This window comes from Capricornis sumatraensis, chromosome 16 (assembly GCF_032405125.1).
Source record: "Capricornis sumatraensis isolate serow.1 chromosome 16, serow.2, whole genome shotgun sequence".
Taxonomy (NCBI): domain Eukaryota; kingdom Metazoa; phylum Chordata; class Mammalia; order Artiodactyla; family Bovidae; genus Capricornis; species Capricornis sumatraensis.
In genome coordinates this window covers 50,248,411-50,263,570 of record NC_091084.1, presented here as the reverse complement: position 1 = coordinate 50,263,570, position 15,160 = coordinate 50,248,411, and the positions used below count along the sequence as shown (strand labels likewise).

Genomic DNA, 15,160 nt, shown 5'->3' with positions numbered 1-15,160 from the left:
TACTCCTTTTCCTATTTGGAACCAGCCTGTTGTTCCATGTCCAGTTCTAACGGTTGCTTCCTGACCTGCATACAGATTTCTCAAGAGGCAGGTCAGGTGGTCTGGTATTCCCATCTCTTTCAGAATTTTCCACAGTTTATTGTGATCCACACAGTCAAAGGCTTTGGCATAGTCAATAAAGCAGAAATAGATGTTTTTCTGGAACTCTCTTGCTTTTCCCATGATCCAGCGGATGTTGGCAATTTGATCTCTGGTTCCTCTGCCTTTTCTAAAACCAGCTTGAACATCAGGAAGTTCACGGTTCACGTATTGCTGAAGCCTGGCTTGGAGAATTTTGAGCATTACTTTACTAGCGTGTGAGATGAGGAAAAGCCTGAAAGTATTATTTATGGTAAATTTTATAAACAGAACATTTTTACCCTATGGATACAGATCTGCTTGGTCTTTGCACCATAGACAAGTGGATTGAGAAATGGAGGTACCAACAGATAAGTGCTAGGAAAGAGGATGTGAATATAAGGTGGGATGTGAGAACCAAATCTTTGTGCAAAGAATGAGAAGAAACCAAGGGGGAAGAACTGGAGAAAGACACAGATGTGAGTGATGCAAGTATTGAATGCTTTCAACCTGACCTCCTTTTGGGGATATCAAAAAACTGTGATAAATATCTGCATATAGGACAATGTAATTAATGTGAGTTCAAACACTGTAATGTTGAAAGTCACAAACATACCATAGATTTTGTTGACCATGAAATTTTCTGCAGCCAGTTTCACAGTGGCCATATGCTCACAATAGGAGTGGGAGATGACTGCTCTATAATAAAACTGAAACTGAAACTTTATCAGTACTAAGGATGGGGTTACAAGAATGGCAGTCCTGAGTGTTACTTCAGTTGCTATTTGGGTGACTAGAAGGGGGCTAAAATGGCAGCATGTCTGAGTGGATAACAGATGACTACACAGTGGTCCAGGGCCATGGCCAGCAAGATGCCTGATGCTATACCCTGAAATGTGTGAAGAGCCACATTTGAAGCAGGCAAGAATCAAAATATATTTCTGGTACATGAAACCAGAAGATTCCAAACATCTTGGGCACAATACTGGTAAGAAGCACAATATCTGTGACTCCTAGCATGCCTGGAAAAAGGTACTTGGGCTCATGGACCCTGGGATCTCATTTGATGATGATCAGAAGCAAGGCATTTCTGATCGTAGCCGTGAGATACAGGACACGGAATGGAATCCCAATCCAACACTGCTCAGACTCTAGACCTGGGATCCCTATTGGTGTCAACACAGAAGGCATGAAGACTGTGATGCTGGAAATAGGCAGTGTCCTTGGGTCTCCTGACACAAACAAAGAAACATTTCTCTGTCAGTGCTACTCCCTCTTCTACTTCCTATTTTCCTCCAAAGTCGTTGTACTGAGTGTGTATGATTTTGGTAGAGCTCAGAACACATCATCCACCTCATTCATACATAGAAGGTAAAAGAAAGATCCATAAAGACACATCATTTTTTTTAAGGAAAGGCATCCACAGGACCTAAAAATATGATGTGCAACTGTGTTAAATAGAACCAGCTAAATTCCAAAGTAAGGGAATCAACTGCTGACTTTGTTATTTCATTTCAGAACTGTGGACCAGAAGAGTATACTCGTTTATTTTACTTGGCAATTCTGTTTTAGTCAGAGGTTGGTGATTCTCTCCATATTTCACATTCCAGTTACCGCTTCAGTATTCTGTTATTCTCAGTTGTCTCTGAGTCAAAAAGAGTTGGTCTGGACTAGTAAGAGTTCGACCATTACATTAGTGCAGAATGCTCTCTAAGAGAGAGAGTAAACATACAAACGTTTTGTTACTTAAAAGCAAACTACGTTTGTCTATGTATGGATCTATGTTGTCTGCCTCTGTGTCAGACGAGATGTGTTTTCAGGAGAACGTGAGGAAGAGTTTTAGGGAAGGTCATTCAAATACATGTACATTCGCAGAATCTGGATCATATTTCTTGCTATGTTTTTACTTTGAAACATGTATAATATCATAAAAGAAATGAATCGCCAGTCCAGGTTCAACGCAGGATACAGGATGCTTGGGGCTGGTGCACTGGAATGACCCAGAGGGATGGTATGGGGAGGCAGGTGGGAGGGGGGTTCAGGATTGGGAACACATGTACACCCATGGTGGATTCATGCTGATGTATGGCAAAACCAATACACTATTGTAAAGTAAATAATAATAATAAATATAAATTCAATTAAAAAAACTGTGGTCAGTTTTGGCTATGTTTATTAATAGTGGAAATACTTAAATTTCTGTTGGTAAAATAAATAAAATAAATTCTATAATACACATAACAAGGTAATTAGAGTGGAGGGACCTTCAGGAAGCAAGAGAAGAGCAGACAAATGTAGAGGTAAGGAGGGACTCATTCTTCATAACTAAAAGATATAGGAATATCTGTTGTATGTGTGCTAGTCGCTCAGTCGTGTCCGACTCTTTGGGACCGCATGGACTGTAGCCCACCAAGCTCCTCTGTCCATGGGATTCTCCAGGCAAGAATACTAGAGTGGTTTGCCACTCCCTTCTCCAGGGGATCTTCCTGATCCAGAACCCAGGTCTCTCATATTAGAGGCAGATTCTTGATGTCTCAGTCACCAGGGAAGCCAAGGAACATCGGTAAATGGTTAAATTAATCAGAATATAGACTTTGTTCTTGCATTTAAACTTTCCAGAGCTATCATTACCATGAGACATGATTAATTTAGGCTCATTAATTCTTAATGAGAAATAGGTAATCTGGAACATGGGTCATTTTTGTGGACTTAGGCATAAGAAGTTGATAGAAAATGAAGGCTTGGAGGGACATGTTCCTTAAAAGAAATCAAATATAGAACTATAAATGGAAGACAGAGAGCTGATCAGGGGATTATAGAAATGTTTAAGAAGATAAATTTAAAGTAAGCAAAGAAATTTAATCATACTCAATTCACTGATAATTGAATTTTTTCTGAAAGCTTTTGATCTTATGTGTTATATGAAAGTTATCTGATCAAAATCATTACCCATTAACCATTATATATTTTGAATCAAAAAAATTCTCAAACCATATATTAGAGAAATATTAGTAAAGCTGTTAAAATAAGGTTAGGTTATTTCATTATTTCATAGACTTTTGAGTAAAATTGGTTTATTTCAGTAAACTCATGAACAGCTAACACTATACTGAGTGTCAACAAATAGGGCAGCAATGCAGGAAGCAGCTGTGGTTCATGGTGCTTAACCTCAAGTGAAAGAAACAAGTCAGCCAGAATCACTTTAATGCAGGAAGTCTGCATCAGTTGCCGTGTATTTTAGGATAAATTGGTCACTAAACTAACTGTAGGTTAGCACCCCAATGACTCATTTTATGGTCAATTCATACATCATTGACTCTAACAGTAGTAAACTTTTTCTGTCTCAAAGATAATCAGGGATAGAATAAGAATCCTTCAAGAACTATCAGGGTGTCTGACTTTTTCAAGAGGAAGGGGCAACATTTGAGCATGGTCTGACAAGTACAGATAGTGGGATGGCAGGTGGGAAGTACATAAGTGAGTACAGGGTTCATAGGATAGAGTGGTTATAGGTGGTAATGAAAAGTTACTGAGGTAAACTTGGGAATAGTGAGGCTTATTTGGCAAAAGTTGGAAAATGGTTCTGCTCTTACCAGATATCTGAAGAGCACTGTCAGTTCTTCGTATCAACCTCACTCAACTCTTATCAAACACCAACTCTTCTTAATATTTTTGTATTATATATTCTGCAATGCTTTCTATCTGGACCATCTGTAACAGCACCTGGCCAGTGTCAAAATCCCACATCCATTTGGTGCTGGAACCATCTGCAATGGGTGGACATCTCAGGGATAGCCTTTCATGCTTTTCTCTTATCTCTGTAATACAGACTTTCTTCATCTTTTATATGTTTGTCTGAGATCATGTTTTTGTGTTCATTCTCCAATAAAACCAAGATCTGTATTATTTGAAGGCATAGCATCAATTTATTCAATTTAAATTGAAGAAGAAAGCTGCTAGCTATCAATTTTAATACCATTAATGAATGTGTGGAGAAAGACAATTTATAGCCCTTAAGTGAGGGATTTGTTAGCCAGCAGTCAAACCACAGGAGACCAGCAGGTTTTAGTTATGTCATCTTGGGTTCATCCACACCTATTATCCCTGAAATCATTACCACAACTTGCAGACACCTCCTTACTCTTCTCTTTCCTAAAAGGCTAAATAAATGACATTTATATACACCAGTTTTCTTTGTATAAGTTGAGTTCCTTTTCTACTGTTTTCATCAACAAAAAAATGTCTAAAGTCTAATTAAATATAGACATGATCCTTTGCCAACGAATTCAGTTTTTAAATGTTTTTAATTAAATGTAATCAAATAAATGTTTTTAATTTCTCTTAAATAAATATTTTAAATATTTGACTCTTCCCTTTCAATGAAGGAATTCTGGAAAGAAAAAATCTGAACCTATAATGTTCTTTTATTACATGCATGCATGCATGCTAATAGTCGTATCCTACTTTTTGAGATATTATGGACAATAGCCCACCAGTCTTCTCTGTACATGACGTTCTACAGGCAAGAATACGGGAGTGGGTTGCCATGCCCTCCTCCAGGAGATCTTACCGACTCAAGGAATAAGCCCCCATCTCCTGCATTGCAGACAGATACTTTACTGCTGAACCAACAGGGAAGCCCAATCAATCTCTCTCTGTCTCTAAATCCATCAATAAATCTATCTATCCATCTACATCCTATTGGTTCTGCTACTCTGGAGAATCTTCACTAATCCAGTGGTTTAAAAAAACTCAATTGGAAATTAAAAGTTATGGTAAGGTCCTGATAAATAGCTGTAACTCTTATTTTATGAATTGATGTGCTCAGTTGCTATGTCATGTCTGACCATTTGCGACCCCAAGAACCATAGCCCACCAGTCTTAGACTCTGTCCATGGGATTTATCTGGCAAGAATACTGGAATGGGTTCCTAACTCCCAGAATAATAGAATATTGGATCAGAGAATAGTAATATTTTCATTTGTGTGCAAGGATGACACACATAATGCCAAATTTATACTTTATTTGTAATGGGCACAATTTTTAATTTGAAAAGTCTTAAAGAGTATATTAATAAAGGTAACAGCCTTTGTCATAAGTCATATTAACAAAGTTATAAGATATAAGGTTCATATGAAAAGTGTTTTGTATCATATAATTGTTATATAATAATTCTTGTTACTGGAAAAAATAACTGGAAAGTAAAAAACAGTAATTAGTAATACAGAATAAAAACATGTTACATTAAGACACATCCCTGTGTATGATAAAATAAAACACAAAATTCTGTACTGAAAATTACAAACATTGTTGAGAGACAGTAGACAAGAACTAAAGCAACAGAGAGCTATGTCACCTATATATATTAGAATATTGTTAAGATGTCAGTTCCTTTAAATTTAACCTGTAAGAACCCTAACATATATTTTACCAATAATTCAGAAACTGATTCTATATTTTATAAGGAAACTCAAGGTGACAGATCCAAAGTAATCTTTTAAAAAGTATAAATTTTGAGTATTACAATATCTTCAATTAGTACTCAATATAAAACCATAATAATCAAGACATTTGGGGATCATCATGGATATAAGGTTAGATTACTGATTCAGAATGGAACTCTTGGAAGAAAACCCACTCTTATACGATCAGTTGATATTCTACAAAGTTGATAAGAAAAGGCAAACATAAACTAAGCAGTAGAAAATGAATGTCTTCTTCTGCAGTGGTGGGAATAGTATTGTTATGTATTTATCTAAGTCTTTATCATTTGTCACTATATGACCATTTATCATTTATCTAAACCTTTATCACTTATCATTTTTAATGACTAAAGGATATAGGAGCATGGGTAAGTGTGTTGCTTGATTGGAATAGAGCCTTTTTCTTCTTTATTCACAGCTAACATTACCATAAGATCTGTCTAATTTAGCCTCATCAATTCTTAATGAAATAGATAATCTGGAATACTTGAATCATTTTTTGTGAACCCAGACATAAGAAATTAACAGTGAAGGGGTAAAAGAGTGAAGGGGTGAATATATTCCTTAAAAGAAGTTAAACATAGAATTAGAAATGGAAGGCAGAGGGCTGACATTGGGACACCAGAGGTAACTCAAAAGAAGCTACAGAGAAACTAAGGAAATTTTCATTATTTCTCAATTCACTGAGAGCTAACTTCTCCGAGAACCTGGGTTCATGCCTTATGTTACTGTTCTTTTCTAATTGAAAGCATCAGTTGTTAAATACTATGTAATTAGAATCAAGAAATTCTCAAAACAATACATTAGAGATGTGTTCGTAATTCCATAAATATAAATTTAGGTAATCTATCAGAGATTCTCCTCTAAAGTTTCTGTAAATCAGTAATCTCATGATAAAATAACATTTATAAAATCATGTAAGAAACGAATCACCAGTCTAGGTTTGATGCAGGATACAGGAGGCTTGGGGCTGGTGCACTGGGATGACCCAGAGAGATGGTATGCAGAGGGAGGTGGGAGGGGGGTTCAGGATTGGGAACACATGTACACCCGTGATGGATTCATGTTGATGTATGGTTAAACCAATACAGTATTGTAAAGTAAAATAAAGTAAAATGAAAAAAAAAATCCTATATTGAATGTCAACAGATAGGGCGGTAATGGAGGAAGGAATTGTGATTCATGATACTAAATCTCAAGTAAAAGAATGAAGAGATAATTTTAATGTAGAATCCCTGTATCTGTTTTCATATTTAGAATAGACTAGTCATTAAAGTAAGCTATTGAATACCCATAGGTTTTCTCCCCAATGACTAATTTTATGATCAAGCTTTACATCACTGACTCTAATAGTGGTCAAGTTTTCTTTCTTAGATAATCACACAAAAAGGATAATAAGAATTAGAATAGGAGTCCTTTGAGAACAAACACTGTGTCTGACTTTTTTGAGAGGAAGGAGCAACATTTGAGCATGATCAGACAAGTAGAGAGAAGGTATCAGGTGGGAAGTACAAGAGTGAGTAAAGGTTGAGGAGATGGGGTGATTATTATTTTAGAAGCTGGTAATGAAAAGTTATAGAGATAAACTTGAGAATAGTGAGACTCACTTGACAATTGTTGAGAGCTGGTTCTGCTCTTACCAGATGCCTGAAGCGTGCAGTCAGCTTCATATCACTATCACCTATGGTTTAGAATCCTTAATTCTTCTTATTCTTTTCCATTATGAGTCCTGAAATGCCCCTTGTTTCTATCTGCACCTTCTGTAACAGCACTCAGTCAGTGTCAGGAACTCTAAATCATATGGTGCTGGGCCATCTGCCGTGGATGGATATCAGCGAGATAAATCTTTCATGCCTTTCTGTTGTCTGTACATTACAGACATTCTTCATCTTTTATAAGTCTATGTGAGATCATGCTTTTGTGTTCGTTCTCTAAAAAAAACTCAAAATAAGATCTGTATTATTCTGGAGCGTACCCTCAATTTATTCAGCTTAAATAGAAGAAAATCGCCAGCCACCAATTTGAAGTTTCCTAATGGATTTGTGGAGGAGTTATGAACACAAAATGGGGGATTTATTAGATACTAGCTAAACCACAAAAACAAGACCAGGAGCTGACTGTGGCTCAGATCATGAACTCCTTATTGCCAAATTCAGACTTAAATTGAAGGAAGTAGGGAAAACCGCTAGACCATTCATGCATGACCTAAATCAAATCCCTTATGATTATACAGTGGAAGTGAGAAATAGATTTAAGGGCCTAGATCTGATAGATAGAGTGCCTGATGAACTATGGAATGAGGTTCATGACATTGTACAGGAGACAGGGATCAAGACCATCCCCATGGAAAAGAAATGCAAAAAAGCAAAATGGCTGTCTGGGGAGGCCTTACAAATAGTTGTGAAAAGAAGAGAAGTGAAAAGCAAAGGAGAAAAGGAAAGATATAAGCATCTGAATGCAGAGTTCCAAAGACAGCAAGAAGAGATAAAAAAAAAAAAGCCTTCCTCAGTGATCAATGCAAAGAAAAAGAGGAAAACAACAGAATGGGAAAGACTAGAGATCTCTTCAAGAAAATTAGAGATGCCAAGGGAATATTTCATGCAAGATGGGCTCGATAAAGGACAGAAATGGTATGGACCTAACAGAAGCAGAAGATATTAAGAAGAGGTGGCAAGAATACACAGAGGAACTGAACAAAAAAAATCTTCACGACCTGGATAATCACGATGGTGTGATCACTTATCTAGAGCCAGACATCCTGGAATGTGAAGTCAAGTGGGCCTTAGAAAGCATCACTATGAACAAAGCTAGCAGAGGTGATGGAATTCCAGTTGAGCTATTTCAAATCCTGAAAGATGATGCTATGAAAGTGCTGCACTCAATATGCCAGCAAATTTGGAAAACTCAGCAGTGGCCACAGAACTGGAAAAGGTCTCTTTGTGGAAGACAGGCTTCAAAATTTCTGTCAACTGAAATCAGAATATGCCTAACATTGGGGAAAATACAAGTGCTAAGTGCATGTCTGTGGCTCCCAACATGGCTAAATATATATATATAGATAGATAGATAGATAGTCTGTTTTTATACTTATCACTGTAATTAGGGAATTCCCAATCACAGCCACAAGGTACATAACACAGAATGAATCCCGATCTAACACTGCACTGACTCCAGGCCAGGAATCCTGAGGAGTGTTAGTTCAGAGGGCATTCAGACTGAGCCACTGGATATGAAATATGACCATAATGATTTGATTAGTAGATTTAAGAAGTGGTATGGTACTTAGCAGCAGCAGCAGCATGGTGTGTCATCTTCTAATTCCTGTCAAAAAGTGATGAATTAAAGAGAAGAAGAAATTCATTTATTTTAGCTGAACATACTTTAGATTGGGGTTATACTTCCCTTGTAGCTCAGTCTTTAAAGAGTCTGCCTACAATGTGGGAGACCTGGGTTTGATCCCTGGTTCAGGAAGATCCCCTGGAGAAGGAAATGGCAACTCACTCCAGTATTCTTGCCTAGAGAATCCTGTGGACAGAGGAGCCTGGCAAGCTATAATCCATGGGGTCGCAAGAGTCGGACACGACTTAGTGACTAAACAACCACCACCACAATTTTTTTTTATTATTGAAATATGCATAAAAGATAATATTTAGTAACTTTAATGTGCACACTACGTTGATTTAATAGATTCACAGATTGCAATATGATTTCCACTGTAGTTTTAGGTAGCATCTCTACTGTACTAAACATTTTATTTTTCATGGTGGTAATAATCAACATCTAAATACTTAGCATGTTTGATGTTTATAGTACAGTCATGTTGTCTACAAAACTATAGAATGCCTTAGGTCTCCAGGTCTTATTTATCTGCTAGTTGCACATTTGCATCCTTAAACAGTATCTCCTCTGTTCTCTCACCACTCAGTCTCAGGTAACTGCCATTTTATTCTGAGTTCATTTTTTTAAAGGCTTCACACATAAACCTTTTAATGCAGTATTTATCTTCCTTTGTCTGATTTATCTCACTTAGCATAATATCTTTAAGTCCATTACTATGGACAAGATTTTCCTCTTTATTATGGCTGAATAAACTAATTACTCAGGAAATGCAAATCAAAATCATGAGATATCACTTCACACCTTCTAAAAGAGCTTCCAACAACAGATAACAAGTGTCAGTAAAGATGGAGAGAATAGGGAAGCTTTGCACAGTTTTGGTGAGTATGCAAATTTGTTCAGCCTATGGAAAACAATTTGGAAGTTCCTAAAAAATTCAGAAAAAGATCTACTGTATGATCCAATAATTCCACATTTGTGTATGTGTCTAAAGGAAGTAAAAACATGATATTGAAGAGACACGTGCACACCAAGCACATCCATGTTTACTGAAGCAATATTTACAATAGTCAAGATATGGAAATAATCTTAGTACCTGTCAATAAATAAGTGATAAAGAAGATATATATATATATATCTGATGAAATATATATCTTATTGTTTCTATTTTGACTACTCTTTTCTAATTTTCTATCTCTTTTGAATGCTTACAATTCAAAAGTAGTATATAATATTTAGCTGAACACAACTTGAATATATATATATATATATAATGTGTTGCTCAGTGGTAAATGTGTCTGCCAATGCAGGAGATGTATGTCCGATCCCTGGATTGGGAATATCCCCTAGAGGAAATACCAGTCCACTCCAGTATTCTTGCCTGAAAAATCCCATGGTCAGAGGAGACTAGTGGGATACAGTCGATAGAGTTAAAAAAGAACTGGACACTATTTAGTGACTAAACAACAAATATATATAAACATAATTAAGAAGATATTTAAATGTTTTAAATTATTTTATGTGTTTTACCTTACCTAATTGATATTTTTCTAGGTCTGAGTCTCATTCACAGCAAAATTGGTAATTCAGATCAGATAAAATTTTGTGTTGTAGGCCAAATTTCTATGTTGTAGAAATTTTAGCAGCATTCTTAAATCCTACCCAATAGATGACAGTTGCCTTGTCTTGTCATGATGAACAAAAATGTCTTCAGATATTGCCTCGTATCCCCTAGATATGGGAGATGAGGTACATCACTCCTGATAGCTAACTGTTATTCTAGAGCCTAAACATTGGGAAGGATATTTCAAAAAGAAAGAATTAGTACGAAATTACATAAATGAAACATGGTGAAACTGTGAATCAATTAATAGCCTTCACAGAAAACTTGAGTCCTAAGCAGAAAGGATGATTGTAGACGGTATTGAAACAGAGAGAATATCAAACGTAAAGTCACTATTGTAAGCATACTTTCAAAATTTCGTATGGCAAGTGAGCTCTTTTGCCTTTTAAAAGTTCAGTTTGATAGCATCTTGATGAATGGCTTAAAGGGATGAAAGCTAAGCACATGGAGATAAGATAAGAAGATAGTGTGGTAGTAGGTGAGTGGTATCACAATACCAGAGAAATAACAGAGAAGCAGACTATGTGAGGCCTAATTACCTGACATGGGGAAATTGAGAGAAATGGGGATAAAAGTGTTTTGGATTTAAGAATTACAGCATTAATGTTCAAAAGACAAGGTAAACTGCATACGTCTATATGTTTAGAAGAGGGAAGAAAGATACTTTCCTTTCTTAAAATCATAGGCCATGGAAACAACATTATCTCATATGCAGAATAAACCTTGAAACATTAGTGTTACAGCTCTAATTCTACTCAGATAGATTACAATAAAAGTTTTCAGGAATTTAGGGGATTTAAATCCAAACTACAAACACCTCACAAATATTCTCCCTCTATGAATTCTCTGACATTCCCCCACTGAGCTCAAATCCTCCACTGATAGAGAACTGTGTTTTCTAAGATAGCTTGCCACATGGCAGAAACTCCGAATATCACGTAGATTGTCTTTACGTTGAGTACCAAAATGTCTCCTTCTTAATTTTTCATAAAAATCCAGAATCTATCTTCCAAAAATACCATCAACCATGGATCATGATGATTTATTGAACGGGATCTGAAATTAGTCAAGAGAGTTTAAATCCTGGATGCCACTACTTACTTTGCACGCTGTATAGCCAGTTATAAAACTTAACTTCAAATTGTCTCCATTTTTTTATTGCTAAAACAACGCTCACAGATAGAAATACATTCTAATGTGATTACAAGGAATTAATGGCTCAGTTCATGTAAATAATTTTTAAAATATATAAAATGTATTTTTCCGTCACTAAATGCCAGATGTTAATCCATAGAAGTTCATCCTCTCCTTCCCATAACTTTAGATACCTGATGAGCATGTCACATGAATGACTTCAAGAGCCTCATTCCCCGTGAATCTTTCCTGGCCTAAATGGATATTATTTGCTAATCTGTTAACAAATAAGCTTTTCATCCATTTATCTGCCCAGAATACTCTCTAGAGGTCCTCCCAGTTGTCAACCTTATTAAAATGTAACAACCATTATGTTATTAACTGATTTAGAAATATTCTGGAAATCAGGAGACTAAGTCATCCTAGTGTTTGAATGCTCAATTAATTATAAGATTCTACAGATATTTTAAAATCATCTTTCCATTTTATTGGACCACATGGTATTTGTGTTCTCCATTTCCCTACACTCAGTGCAGAGATTCAAGTTCAAAGACTTACCAGATGTCACCTGTGGTCAAACTACCGCACAGTTGCACTCATCTCACATGCTAGTAAAGTAATGCTCAAAATTCTCCAAGCCAGGATTCAGCAATACGTGAACAGTGAACTTCCAGATGTTCAAGCTGGTTTTAGAAAAGGCAGAGGAACCAGAGATCAAATTGCCAACATCTGCTGGATCATGGAAAAAGCAAGAGAGTTCCAGAAAAACATCTATTTCTGCTTTATTGACTATGCCAAAGCCTTTGACTGTGTGGATCACAATAAACTGTGGAAAATTCTGAGACAGATGGGAATACCAGACCACCTGACCTGCCTCTTGAGAAATCTGTATGAAGGTCAGGAAGCAACAGTTAGAACTGGACATGGAACAACAGACTGGTTCCAAATAGGAAAAGGAGTATGTCAAGGCTGTATATTGCCACCCTGCTTATTTAACTTCTATGCAGAGTACATCATGAGAAATGCTGGACTGGAAGAAACACAAGCTGGAATCAAGATTGCTGGGAGAAATAACAAGAACCTCAGATATGCAGATGACACCACCCTGATGGCAGAAAGTGAAGAGGAACTAAAAAGCCTCTTGATGAAAGTGAAAGAGGAGAGTGAAAAAGTTGGCTTAAAGGTCAACATTCAGAAAACGAAGATCATGGCATCTGGTCCCATCACTTCATGGGAAATAGATGGGGAAACAGTGGAAACAGTGTCAGACTTTATTATTTGGGGCTCCAAAATCACTGCAGATGGTGACTGCAGCCATGAAATTAAAAGACGCTTATTCCTTGGAAGGAAAGTTATGACCAACCTAGATAACATATTCAAAAGCAGAGATATTACTTTGCCGACTACGGTCCGTCTAGTCAAGGCTATGGTTTTTCCAGTGGTCATGTATGGATGTGAGAGTTGGACTGTTAAGAAGGCTGAACACCAAAGAATTGATGCTTTTGAACTGTGGTGTTGGAGAAGACTCTTGAGAGTCCCTTGGACTGCAAGGAGATCTAACAGTCCATTGTGAAGGAGATCAGCCCTGTTATTTCTTTGGAAGGAATGATGCTAAGGCTGAAACTCCAGTACTTTGGCCACCTCATGCAAAGAGTTGACTCATTGGAAAAGACTCTGATGCTGGGAGGGATTGGGGACAGGAGGAGAAGGGGCTGACAGAGGATGAGATGGCTGGGTGGCGTCACTGACTCGCAGGTGAGTCTGAGTGAACTCCGGGAGTTGGTGATGTACAGGGAGGCCTGGCGTGCTGCAATTCATGGGGTCGCAAAGAGTTGGACATGACTGAGTGACTGAATTGAACTGAACTGAACTGAATACCCACAGAAGTAATGGAGTAGGAAACTTTTTGCTGTTTCAGCTAGTGAAGATGAATATTTCATAGTATATGGTGTACCTGGACAATTCATTTTCACAAGTTCCTGGTGAGTTTTTAGGTTCACCTGTGAAAAGGGTGAAAAAAGAAAAGCATCTTATGGTTCAGAATATACAAGATTCATTATCAGTGTTTGTGTCTCTAAAAAAAAGAAATTCTTAGACTTTGCTTTCACTTTGGAACTGGGAACCAAAACGATTTTCCTTTTAAAAATTTCTAAAAGAAGACAGTGCCTCAAGAGAGGACAAAACAAGTCAATGGTACTTATTTATAAAAATAATAAACCAATATAGGAACATAGAAACATCTTGAGATGTACAGAATACTCAGTATAGACCTGCTGACTGAGAAAAAAGGAATATATCTGCAATTTAATTCCAATCTGAGAAGCACTCATTTTTAAATTTTAGGCCCATGAAAAGGGCTAACTTGGGAAATTTCACCTCTGAACCCTCAATCATCTGTTACTTTCTGAGAATCTTCCATGTGAATTTGTTGAAACGAGTCATTCCTGTATCCAAACCAGCCCTCATCCAATTGCCTCAGTTATGTTCAGAATTATCATGAAATGTTGATATACATTTTCAAGGATTTTAATACCATTCACAATATCAATAGTAACTTCCCATTGGGATCTATGTTCATGGCAGGTATTTATTTAGTTGAGTTAAGGCACAAAAGAGTGTACCTTATATAAAGGATTTTAAGATTTAGTAGCTAGAAAATAAAGAGGAAAATGTCCTCTTCTCCATTTCATACAAGGAAAAGTCTCACAAGACTGTATTATTTGCATTTACCTGAGGGCCAGTGTGATTTTTCTTGAAGTCACCCTGGTTTTGTTCTGTGTAACTGGGTCTGGCCCTGTTTCATAGTCCTGTTCTGTTTCCACTGACAGACGCTTTGATCCCATCTTATCCATAGTCCGTCCTTGAAATAGTGTAGCATTGAGGATATTTACATGTGAGGCTAGCTCAGCCTGCATTAGGAGAGCTGGTTGTGTGCCTCTTTTCCCAGCTGAGCCCGCGGTGATTCAGGTCAGCTGACTGATATCAGCGAACAGAAAAAAAAACAAAACAATGCGTATCACAGTGTCAAACACCCACCAAAGTTAACAGAATTGCCCTTAGAAATAACTAAATTCAAAGGCTTTAACACTTTAACAAGAATTTAAAATTTTAATTGTTACTTAAATATTTTAATCTCAGATTTTGCTTCTCATTACTTATTTTGGTGGAAATATTTCCCTTTGTCCTTGGTATTTTTACAAAAGTGTGTTAGAGGTGTAAAGATTTAGACATGAGGCCTTTTAAGTATTAAATTTGTTTTTATGTGAAAGTAAGTGATCTGAATCTTTGTGGTTTTCCCTCTTACCACAGCACTATATACGGATATGCATTGAAAAAGCAATTGGTCTCGGGTTGAAGAAATAGACAAAGCAATTTAATAAATGACAAATGTTACACGGGAATCTGACTTTAATAGAAAAGGATTATTTACACCAAAAACAATGTGAAGGTAGGAAAAATAGCAGTG

At 36.7% G+C, this 15,160-nt stretch overlaps 1 pseudogene; it reads right to left on the bottom strand.

The window, feature by feature from the left end:
• Nucleotides 1-398: 398 nt before the first annotated feature.
• Nucleotides 399-14,546, bottom strand: LOC138092165 (olfactory receptor 52A1-like; annotated as a pseudogene).
• Between the last annotated feature and the right edge of the window lie 614 nt (nucleotides 14,547-15,160).